The sequence below is a fragment of the Procambarus clarkii genome, chromosome 43 (genome assembly GCF_040958095.1).
Source record: "Procambarus clarkii isolate CNS0578487 chromosome 43, FALCON_Pclarkii_2.0, whole genome shotgun sequence".
NCBI lineage: Eukaryota > Metazoa > Arthropoda > Malacostraca > Decapoda > Cambaridae > Procambarus > Procambarus clarkii.
Genome location: NC_091192.1, coordinates 25,682,903 through 25,695,402, shown reverse-complemented (window position 1 = coordinate 25,695,402; position 12,500 = coordinate 25,682,903). Strand labels below are relative to the sequence as shown.

At 44.8% G+C, this 12,500-nt stretch overlaps 1 protein-coding gene across 5 annotated transcripts in view; it reads left to right on the top strand.

Moving 5' to 3' along the window:
• LOC123755860 (ras-related protein Rap-2b) overlaps positions 1-12,500 on the top strand; it is a 285,571-nt gene that overhangs the window by 169,525 nt on the left and 103,546 nt on the right. The window contains exon 2 of one of the 5 annotated variants that reach the window (XM_069300150.1): positions 3,595-3,631. The exons of the other annotated variants lie outside the window; for them this stretch is intronic. The gene's annotated coding sequence lies outside the window, so the exon portion shown is untranslated. The remainder of the gene's footprint in view (positions 1-3,594; positions 3,632-12,500) is intronic. 5 annotated transcript variants of the gene reach the window in all.

Here is a 12,500-nt window from a genome sequence, read left to right as displayed (position 1 = left end):
TACCATAGTGACCCCGATATAGTGTCTACCATAGTAACCCCGATATAGTGTTTACCATAGTGACCCCGATAAAGTGTCTACCATAGTGACCCCGATATAGTGTCTACCATAGTAACCCCGATATAGTATTTACCATAGTGACCCCGATATAGTGTCTACCATAGTGACCCCGATATAGTGTCTACCATAGTGACCCCGATATAGTATTTACCGTAGTGACCCCGACATAGTGTCTACCATAGTGACCCCGATATAGTGTCTACCATAGTGATCCCGATATAGTGTCTACCATAGTGACCCCGACATAGTGTCTACCATAGTGACCCCATTATAGTGTCTACTATAGTGACCCCGATATAGTGTCTACCATAGTGATACCTGGTTGATGGGGTTCTGGGAGTTCTTCTACTCCCCAAGCCCGGCCCGAGGCCAGGCTCGACTTGTGAGAGTTTGGTCCACCAGGCTGTTGCTTGGAGCGGCCCGCAGGGCCACGTACCCACCACAGCCCGGCTGATCCGGAACTTCTCTTAGAAAACCGTCCAGTTTTCTCTTGAAGATGTCCACGGTTGTTCCGGCAATATTTCTTATGCTCGCTGGGAGGACGTTGAACAACCGCGGACCCCTGATGTTTATACAGTGCTCTCTGATTGTGCCTATGGCACCTCTGCTCTTCACTGGTTCAATCTTGCATTTTCTTCCATATCGTTCACTCCAGTACGTTGTTATTTTACTGTGTAGATTTGGGACCTGACCCTCCAGTATTTTCCATGTGTATATTATTTGGTATCTCTCTCGTCTCCTTTCTAGAGAGTACATTTGGAGAGCTTTGAGACGATCCCAATAATTTAGGTGTTTTATCTCGTCTATGCGTGCCGTATATGTTCTCTGTATTCCCTCTATTTCAGCAATCTCTCCTGCTCTGAAGGGGGAAGTGAGTACTGAGCAGTACTCGAGACGGGACAGCACAAGTGACTTGAAGAGTACAACCATTGTGATGGGATCCCTGGATTTGAAAGTTCTCGTAATCCATCCGATCATTTTTCTGTCTGACGCGATATTTGCTTGGTTATGCTCCCTAAACGTTAGATCGTCGGACATCATTATTCCCAAATCCTTGACATGCTGTTTTTCTACTATGGGCAGATTCGATTGTGTTTTGTACCCTGTATTATGTTTCAGATCCTCATTTTTGCCGTACCTGAGTACCTGAAATTTATCACTGTTAAACATCATGTTATTTTCTGCTGCCCAATCAAAAACGTTGTTGACATCTGCTTGTAGTTTTTCAATGTCTTCAGCAGAGGTAATTTTCATGCTGATTTTTGTGTCATCTGCAAAGGACGACACGAAGCTGTGGCGTGTATTTTTGTCTATATCAGATATGAGAATAAGGAACAGTAGCGGTGCAAGGACTGTACCTTGAGGTACAGAGCTTTTAACATCGCTTGGACTCGATTTTATCTGATTGACTGTTACTCTTTGTGTTCTGTTCGACAGGAAATTGAGTATCCAGCGTCCTACTTTTCCAGTTATTCCCATTGACCTCATTTTGTGAGCTATCACCCCATGGTCACATTTGTCGAACGCCTTTGCAAAGTCTGTGTATACAACATCTGCATTTTGCTTTTCTTCTAGGGCTTCTGTGATTTTGTCATAGTGGTTGAGTAACTGTGACAGACAGGATCTTCCCGCTCTAAATCCATGTTGTCCTGGATTGTGCAATTCATTGTTTTCCATAAAACTAGAAATTTGATTCCTAATCACTCTTTCAAACACTTTTATTATGTGTGAAGTTAGTGCAACTGGCCTATAATTTTTTGCCAAGGCTTTACTCCCCCCCTTGTGCAACGGAGCTATATCTGCAGATTTAAGTGCTGCTGGTATCTCCCCTGTATCCAGGCTCTTTCTCCATATTACGCTGAGTGCTCTCGCTACTGGTACTTTACATTTCTTTATGAATATTGAATTCCATGAGTCAGGCCCAGGAGCTGAGTGCATAGGCATATTATCAATTTCTCTTTCAAAGTCTTCCGAGTTTGTGGTAATATCCGTTATATTATCTGCAGCTTGAATGTCATTCATAAAGAAGCTGTCTGGGTCATCAACTTTCATGTTGTTTATTGGTGTGCTAAACATAGCCTCATACTGGCTTCTTAGAATTTCACTAATCTCTTTGTTGTCCTCTGTGTACGTACCTTCATTTGTAATTAACGGTCCAATACTGGTCGAGGTTTTGGATTTTGATTTTGCGTATGTGAAAAAATATTTCGGATTTTTCCTTATCTCTTGTATAGCTTCCTGTTCCAATTCCATTTCCTCAGACTCATATGATCGCTTCAACGTTTGTTCTATTTCCTCAATCTCCCTGCTTAGGCTTGTTTTCCTTCCTTGTGATAGTTGTGTCTGCCGAAGCATTTCCGTTATTTTTTTCCTTCTCCTGTACAGTCGTCTGCGTTCTCTTTCTAGAGTGGTCCTCTTTCTGCCCCTCCTCACAGGCACGTGCTTCAAGCAGACCTTGTAAGCTTCAGCTGTCAGTTGAGCTATTCCCTGTGTGGGAGTTTTGTCGCTTAAGACCGTCTCCCATTGAATGGTTGCAAGGTCTACATTTATTTTTTCCCAGTCAATCCTCTTATTGTTGAAATTGAATTGATTGAATATTCCTTCTCGCTTGTTTGGTCTCTTAGACCTACTACCGTTATTTATGCTAGTTCGCACTTCAATGAGCTTATGGTCTGAGTATGAAGTATCTGAGATTGTGATATCCCTGATTAGTTCATCATTGTTTGTGAATAACAAGTCTAGTGTGTTTTCGTTCCTAGTTGGTTCTGTAATCTGTTGATTGAGCGAGAATTTGTCACAGAATCTCAAAAGTTCTCTAACCTGTGGTTGGTTATTTCCCGGGTCATTCCCTGCTATGATATTTGTGTTTGCCGTTCTCCATCTTAGACTTGGTAAATTTAAATCTCCAAGAAAGATAATATCTGGAGCTGGGTTTGCTAGGTTGTCAAGTATGTTCTCTATTTTGTGCATCTGCTCTGTGAATTCCTCAATCGTTGTATCTGGCGGTTTATATATTAGAATAATAATTAAGTTTAGTTTCTCTACCTTCATTCCAAGTACCTCTACCACCTCATTAGTTGAATTTAGTAGTTCTGTGCATACCAGGTCTTCTTTAATATACAGACCTACTCCTCCATTTGACCTAGTTTTTCTATCACATCTATATAGATTATAATTTGTAATCCAGATTTCACCTGGATATAGTGTTTCCCGATATAGTGTCTACCATAGTGACCCTGATATAGTGTCTACCATAGTGACCCCGGTATAGTGTCTAGTGTCTACTATAGTGACCCCGATATAGTGTCTACCATAGTGACCCCCGATATAGTGATGTAACTAATAATAATAATAATGTCCCTTTCAGAGGCCACGATGTGGAGTGGTGTCTACCATAGTGACCCTGATATAGTGTCTACCATAGTGACCCCGGTATAGTGTCTAGTGTCTACTATAGTGACCCCGATATAGTGTCTACCATAGTGACCCCCGATATAGTGATGTAACTAATAATAATAATAATGTCCCTTTCAGAGGCCACGATGTGGAGTGGTGACCACCGCTAGGAGAGGTATGTTGACCCCCCCCCCCACGCTCATCCCTCAACACCTGCATCTACTGTGTACCTTGTCTACCAATACGAGCATCTACCGTCTACCTTGTATATACACCTGCTGGGAATATATTACAAATAAAAAAGATTCAGGTGTGCTATTAATCAGTAGCGAGCCAGAAGCACAGGTGGACCTTTGATGCTAATTGTAATTGGTTCCTAATTATTGTTGGATTAATTTAAGGGAAGGGAAGTATCAGGGTAAGCGCCAAGCCATCACGACTATATAGCACAGGGAAGGGATCAGGATCAGGATTTGGGGTGGGACGGAGGGGGGGAATGGTGATCTATGTGTTTTTGTTTTTTTTGTTTAATTTGTTTGTTGATTTGAGAACATGAGGGATCACGTTGTGCGTGTGTATTCACCTAGTTGTGCTTGAAGGGGTTGAGCTCTGCTCTTTCGGCCCGCCTCTCAACTGTCAATCAACTGGTATACAGATTCTTGAGCCTATTGGGTTCTATCATATCTACAGTTGAAACTGTGTATGGAGTCAGCCTCCACCACATTACTTCCTAAAGGTGTGTGTGCATGTGTAATTACCTAAGTGTAATTACCTAAGTGTAGTTACAGGATGAGAGCTACGCTCGTGGTGTCCCGTCTCCCCAGTAGCATGTGTGTGTGTGTGTGTGTGTGTGTGTGTGTGTGTGTGTGTGTGTGTGTGTGTATGTGTGTGTGTGTGTGTGTGTGTGTGTGTGTGTGTGTGTGTGTGTGTGTGTGTTTGTTCCAATTTCCATACAGTTAATTATACCGGAGATCATATAGTGTGGTGCGGGCGTGCGGGCGTGTCAGTAACCGCGCATGCGGGCAATGTTATGTCCTTCCTCTGATCTATGTAGCCACCACACCTGTCTGTCTGCCTGTCTGTCTGTCTGTCTGCCTGTCTGCCTGTCTGCCTGTCTGTCTGTCTGTCTGTCTGTCTGTCTGTCTGCCTGTCTGTCTGTCTGTCTGTCTGCCTGTCTGCCTGTCTGCCTGTCTGTCTGACTGTCTGTCTGTCTGTCTGTCTGTCTGCCTGTCTGTTTGTCTGTCTGACTGTCTGTCTGTCTGTCTGTCTGTCCTTCTTAACAAATAATGTACACATTCATCTACAAACACACGGAGTAATACATATACAAACATTATATTAATGAGTTATACACTCATTACCATAGTAACTCACATACTCACAGCCTTACTCATACATTTATTTACTTATTCTCTCTCTCACACACACACACACACACACACACACACACACACACACACACACACACACACACTCCACAAGCCACAAGCACCACACAACAAACTGTAGACAAACACCAAACAAAAGGTTCCCCCTCCCCCCCCCACCAGGTGACACAGGTGTCCCCCTGTCGGTGTGACACGCTAATTAGCACACCTGGTGACCTTACCTGGACACTACCGCCTGGTGGCGTCTCCTGCACCTCAATACATGTTTGTGTAGAGCAATCTCACTCATGTGTGTCAGCAGCTTGCTTATGGTATTCCTGGAGAGCGCACACGCGCACGCACACGCACGCATACACACACACACACACACACACACACACACACACACACACACACACACACACACACACACACACACACACACACACACAAAATCCTCTACCAAATCCTCAGGGGAATCGACCGGGTAAGCAAGGATAAACTATTCAACACTGGTGGGACGCGAACAAGGGGACACAGGTGGAAACTGAGTACTCACATGAGCCACAGAGACGTTAGAAGGAACTTTTTCAGTGTCAGAGTAGTTAACGGATGGAATGCATTAGGCAGTGATGTGGTGGAGGTTGACTCCATACACAGTTTTAAATGTAGATATGATAGAGCCCAGTAGGCTCAGGAATCAGTACACCAGTTGATTGACAGTTGAGAGGCGGGACCAAAGAGCCAGAGCTCAACCCCCTCAAACACAACTAGGTGAGTACACACACACACGCAGAGTTTAACGCCAGTAATTGTGATATAATGAAGCAGGTGAAGGGAACAGGAGGCCGGACACACGGTAACAAATGGTAGATAAAATCCTCCGTGAAGGTGACAAAGAGAAGGCTCTGAGGGTTGATATCACACCGGACCTGTCTCCTGAAGCCCACATCATAACGATATCATCAGCGGCGTAAGCGAGATTGGCTAACATCAGAAATGTCTTTAGAAATTTAAATAAGGAATCACTCAAAATCTTAAATATCACATGTCAGACCAATCCTGGAGTATGCAGCGCCAGTGTGGAGCCCGTATTAAGTCAAGCACAGGACGATGTTGAGAAAGTTCAAAGGTATCCAGACTTCCAGACTAGTTCCAAAACTACGAGGCATGAGTTACCAGACGCTACAAGAATCGAGCCTCACGTCGCTGGAAAACCCAAACGTTAAGTGAGACATGATTACCAACACAATGGAAATGGGACTAGGTGATAGGAGACCAAAGGGACAGTACACAATGAAGGGGAACTGCCTACCTGTGACGACGCGCGAAAGAGACCTGGGTGTGGACGTAACACCTAATCTATCTCCTGAGGCACATATAAATAGGATAACGACAGCACCGTACTCTATACTAGCAAAAGTTAGAACATCATTCAGAAACCTAAGTAAGGAGGCATTTAGGGCGCTTTACACTGCCTACGTGAGACCAGTCTTAGAGTATGCCGCCTCATCATGGAGCCCCCACCTGAAGAAACACATAAGGAAACTGGAAAAAGTTCTGAAGTTTGCGACGACGCTTGTCCCAGAGTTACGAGGGATGGGATATGAGGAGCACCTGAAGGAACTGAACCTGATGACGTTATAAAAAAGAAGGGAGAGGGGGGATATGATAGGAACGTATAAAATACTCAGGGGGATTAACGGAGTGGAAATAGATAATAATACGTAATAATTCGTAATAATTCACATGTAATAATTATTAATAATTCGTAATAGTAATTAATTCGTAATTCACACGTAATAATTACAGAACGAGGGGACATGAGTGGAAACTGCAAACTCAGATGAGTCACAGAGATGTTAGGAAGTTTTCTTTTAGCGTGAGAGTAGTGGGAAAATGGAATGCACTTAAGGAACAGGTTGTGGAAGCAAACTCTATACATAATTTTAAAACTAGATATGATAGGGAAATGGGACCGGAGTCATTGCTGTAAACAACCGATGGCTAGAAAGGCGGGATCCAAAAGTCAATGCTCGATCCTGCAGGCACAAATAGGTGAGTAGACACACACACATAATTAATGCATTCGATACTGTCCCGCACAAGACTCCTACTCAAACTAGAGAAGCATGTTGGTGTATGTGAAGGCGTCCTCAGGTGGGTGAGGGAGTACCTCTCAGGAAGGAAACAAAGGGTTACTGTGAGAGCAGAGACATCAGAGTGGAGAGAGGTTACAAGTGGGGTACCTCAAGGGTCGGCTCTGGGGCCCATTCTGTTTCTAATATATGTCACTGACCTGACACAGGAAACTGACTCCATATCAGTGTTTGTAGATGATGTGAAACTAATGAGAAGAGTGAGTTCAGGGGTAGATGGTGATCTATTGCAAACGGGTTTGGACACACTCCAGAAGTGATCTGAAAAATGGCTGCTAGATTTTAACACAGCCAAGTGCAAAGTTATAAGGCTGCAGCAGAAAAGGATAAAATATAGATATACAGCAAAGGTGAGCCACTATTGAATATGCAGCCCCAGCACAGAACCCTTACCTGAAAAAGACCGAGAGAAACTAGAAAATGTCCAAAGGTATGCAACGAGACTCGTTCCTGAGCTGAGGGGATTGAGCTATGAGGAGAGAACTTGGCCTTACCACACTGGAGGGAAGGAGAGAGAGAGAGAGAGAGAGAGAGAGAGAGAGAGAGAGAGAGAGAGAGAGAGAGAGAGAGAGAGAGAGAGAGAGAGAGAGAGAAGGGGGGGGGTGGAGGGGAGACATGATAACACATCACATTCTAAGGGACACTGGCACAGTAGACAAAGTACCGTTGTTCTCAGCTAGCAACAGCAGAAGGATGAGTCATAGAGGGATGTATCATAGAGGATGTGTCATAGACACAATGATGTGTCATTCTAGCCACACAAGGGTCACAGAGCTGTCAGTGAGAACTTTACAGTGTCAGAGCTCTCAATATGTACAACAGGTTAGACGGAGCTAATTCAATTCAAAGTCTTAATTGTAAATATGATAAAAAGGTGAGAAATGAGTCATTGCATTAATCTAACAACGATTGGAAGGTGGGGCCAGGAGCTTAGCTCGACCCTGAAAGCACATCTAGGTGAGTACACACACACACACACACACACACACACACACACACACACACACACACGCACACGCACACGCACACGCACACGCACACGCACACACACACACACACACACACACACGCACACGCACACGCACACACACACACACACACACACGCACACGCACACGCACACGCACACACACACACACACACACACACACACACACACACACACACACACACCGTGAAAGTTAGTAATATAATTCCTTAATAAATGATTAAGCTTTACTATACAAAGGAGACATAGAGGGACAGTGAGAGTGAGAGAAAGAGAGAGGGAGAGAAAGGGAGAGACAAGAGGGCGTTGATGACACAAGGAAGTGTAACAATTTAATAATAACAATTATTAAATTGATACACGCTCATAAAGTAATAAATTTAACAAAACAAAACAAAAAAAATTGAATACAATAACAAATAAAACCGGAAAATAATTACCCATGACAGATATTTTTTGCCGTGACAAGCTTGAACCAACACCCGCAGCTCTCTACCTCTGACTCACACTTCAGAAAAATATGTATTTGAAATTACTCTCATCTTTCCTTGGCTGGCAGCGATGGGCCAATATCTGATACAATCAAACCATCCATCCTTCCATTCCTCAACTGCTTCAATATCTGACAAACTACCACCCAAAATGTAATTTATTGCCTCCAGAAAACCTGCTCCCCCATCTCTCTCTCTCTCTGTCTCTCTAGAGAGGGAAGGAGAGAGAGAGACAGAGAGAGAGAGAGAGAGAGAGAGAGAGAGAGAGAGAGAGAGAGAGAGAGAGAGAGACATACAGCTGGACCAAACACTCAGGAAACAGGCCACATTAATCTACACACACAGGGCAGATGTGTGCAGATGACCTCACACATGTTGAGTGCGCATGTGTGGTGTACTTACCTATAACACATTGAGGGTAAGGGAGAGGGCGGAGGAGGAGGAGTATGTAGAGTTACCACCACTGTGAGGAGAGGCGCGGGTGGAGGCTGGCCACTCTCACTACTAGTATATATACAGGGGAATGATATGTAATAATAGTAGACACAATATGACCAACTACAGGCACAAGCAGGTAAGTACACATACCATGGGCAACACAACTGAGAGAAAAGACTGTACAGGATATGATGGGTTATGTCACTCACAAGTGCCAGGAAGCTGCAGACAGGTTTATCCTGGTCCAAAAAGTGAAAAATGAAAAGCAACAGAAGAATCCGTGGCTCAACCAGGAATGTGCGGCAGCAAAGTAATTGAGTAAAAGAACATGGGGAAACTACAGGAACAACAGAACACCGGAGAGCAGGGAGAGATACCAGAGGGCCAGGAATGAGTACATCAGAGTGAGGAGGGAAGCAGAGAGACAGTATGAAAATGACATCGCGAGTAAAGCCAAGACCCAACCAAAGCTGCTCCACAGCCACATCAGGAGGTAAACAGCAGTGAAGGAACAAGTGATGAAACTGCGAAAAGGGGAGAACAGATACACAGAGAACGATAAAGAGGTGTGTGAAGAACTCAAGAGATTCCAGGAGGTCTTCACAATAGAACAAGGAGAGGTCCCTGCACTAAATGAGGCGGCAAATCGAACTACCTTGGAGGAAATTTACCTCATCAGTGATGAGGTCAAAAAGAATCTGTTGGAGCTGAATGTGACAAAGGCTGTTGGGCCTGACAGAATCTGACCGTGGATTCTAAAAGAAGGTGCAGAAGCACTAAGTGTGCCACTCTCTATGGTGTATAACAGGTCACTGGAAACGGGAGACCTTCAGGAAAGCTGGAAGACAGCTAACGTGGTCCCAATTTACAAGAAGGGTGACAGGCAAGAGACACTGAACTACAGGCCAGTTTCCCTAACTTGTATACCATGCAAGGTGATGGAGAAGATTGTGAGGAAAAGGCTCGTAGAGCATCTGGAGGGAAACAGCTTTGTAACACACCACCAACATGGGTTCAGAGATGGTAAATCGTGCCTCACAGGCCTAATAGAATTCTATGACCAAGTAACACAAATTAGGCAGGAAAGAGAAGGGTGGCCAGACTGCATTTTCTTGGACTTTCAAAAAGCTTTTGACACAGTACCTCACAAAAGGCTGTTACAAAAGTTGGAGCAACAGGCAGGAGTAAAAGGTAAGGTGCTCCAGTGGATAAGGGAGTATCTAAGCAATAGGAAACAGCGAGTAACGGTGAGGGGGAGACATCAGAGTGGCGAGATGTCACCAGCGGAGTCCCACAGGGCTCTGTACTCGGACCCATCCTGTTTCTAGTACATGTAAACGACCTTCCAGAGGGTATAGACTCGTTCCTCTCAATGTTTGCTGATGATGCAAAAATTATGAGAAGAATCAAAACAGATGAAGATAGACAGAGACTACAGGACGACCTGTAGTCGAATGAATGAAGCTAGAAGAATGGTCTAGAAAATGGCTGCTAAAGTTCAACTCAGGAAAGTGTAAAGTAATGAAATTAGGCGAAGGGAACAGAAGGCTGAACACAAGGTACCATCTGGGAGGTGAAATCCTACAAGAATCAAATTGAGAGAAAGATCTGGGGGTTCATATAACACCGAACCTGTCCCCAGAGGCCCACATCAAAGCGGCATATGCTAGACTGGCCAATATAAGAACTGCCTTCAGAAACTTGTGTAAGGAATCGTTCAGGACCCTGTATACCACTTATGTCAGACCAACCCTGGAGTATGCAGCTCCAGCCTGGAGTCCATACCTAGTTAAACAGTTAGAGAAGATTCAGAGGTATGCCACCAGACTGGTACCGGAACTGAGAGGAATGAGTTACGAGGAAAGGCTAAGGGAGCTGAATCTCACAACCCTGGAAAACAGAAGAGTAAGGGGAGACATGATAACCACCTACAAAATACTCAGGGGAATTGACAGGGTGGACAAAGACAAACTCTTTAGCGCGGGTGGAACACGAACAAGGGGACACAGGTGGAAACTTAGTACCCAGATGAGCCACAGGGACGTTAGAAAGAATTTTTTCAGTGTCAGAGTAGTTAACAGATGGAATGCACAGGTTCCTGAGCCTATTGGGCTCTATCATATCTACACTTGAAACTGTGTATGGAGTCAGCCTCCACCACATCACTTCCTAATGCATTCCATTTGTCAACCACTCTGACACTAAAAAAGTTCTTTCTAATATCTCTATGGCACATTTGGGCACTCAGTTTCCACCTGTGTTCCCTTGTGCGTGTGCCCCTTGTGTTAAACAGCCTGTTTTTATCAACCCCATCAATTCCCTTTAGAATCTCGAATGTGGTGATCATGTCCCCCCTAACTCTTTTGTCTTCTAGCGAAGTGAGGTTTAATTCCCGTAGTCTCTCCTCGTAGCTCAAACCCTTGTGTGTTACACAAGGTGCCAGGTGTGTGGTACACAAGGTGCCAGGTGTGTGACATAACTGTGAGAGGAGTGAAGGAGCAGGAGCAGGAGATATCACCCACCAACAGTCCAGGAGACGACAGTGTGAGACGTGTGCTGGTACCTTGAGTCACAGAGGCAAGACTCGGGGTCACCCTGGAGCCTCACAGGACGTGATGGTCAACCTGTGAACCATCTTTACTGACCTGTGAAGTCTCCCAAGGAGACGTGTCAGAAGCTTGGCGCTAGTGATTGATAATTGATAAAGATTAAGCCACACACACACAAGAGGTGGCACGGGCATGAATAGCCCGTAAGTGACGGTAGTGAGCATGTTGTTTGTTGTTTTAGATTTAGTTACTCAGAAGGAAGTGTCCAAGTAGCACGGGCTATGGTGAGCCCGTAAGAGTAGTGAGCACGTGGTGGTTGGTTATATCAGGGTGGAGAGGAGCATGGGAGGACCTCCCACAGTGTGAAGGGCTTACAGCCACTCGGGGTGGAAGAGTGAGAAGTGGAAGTGCTCCATTTCTTTCCTCAGTGACTGGGATAATGGGCCAGGACTCTAATGGAGTGATTGAGTGAGGGAGGTAATTTACGCTGGAGCTGTTGGTGGTGGTGGTGATGGACCATCCTGGTCCATTTTGGTGATTAGTAATGAGCCAATCTCGGGGTTGATCAGAGTGTATCTGGCAAGGACCTTTATCTGTGCTGGTGTCCTCGGGGAGTGTGGCAGTGTTAAGCTGTCACCTCACTGATGACTGACACCTCTTAACCTTTTGGGTGTCACGTCACTAGTGAGTGACCGACGACGTGTGTGTACTCACCTAGTTGTACTCACCTAGTTGTGCTTGCGGGGGTTGAGCTCTGGCTCTTTGGTCCCGCCTCTCAACCGTCAATCAACAGGTGTACAGGTTCCTGAGCCTATTGGGCTCTATCATATCTACACTTGAAACTGTGTATGGAGTCAGCCTCCACCACATCACTTCCTAATGCATTCCATTTGTCAACCACTCTGACACTAAAAAAGTTCTTTCTAATATCTCTGTGGCTCATTTGGGCACTCAGTTTCCACCTGTGTCCCCTTGTACGTGTTCCTCTTGTGTTAAATAGACTGTCTTTATCTACCCTATCAATTCCCTTCAGAATCTTGAATGTGGTGATC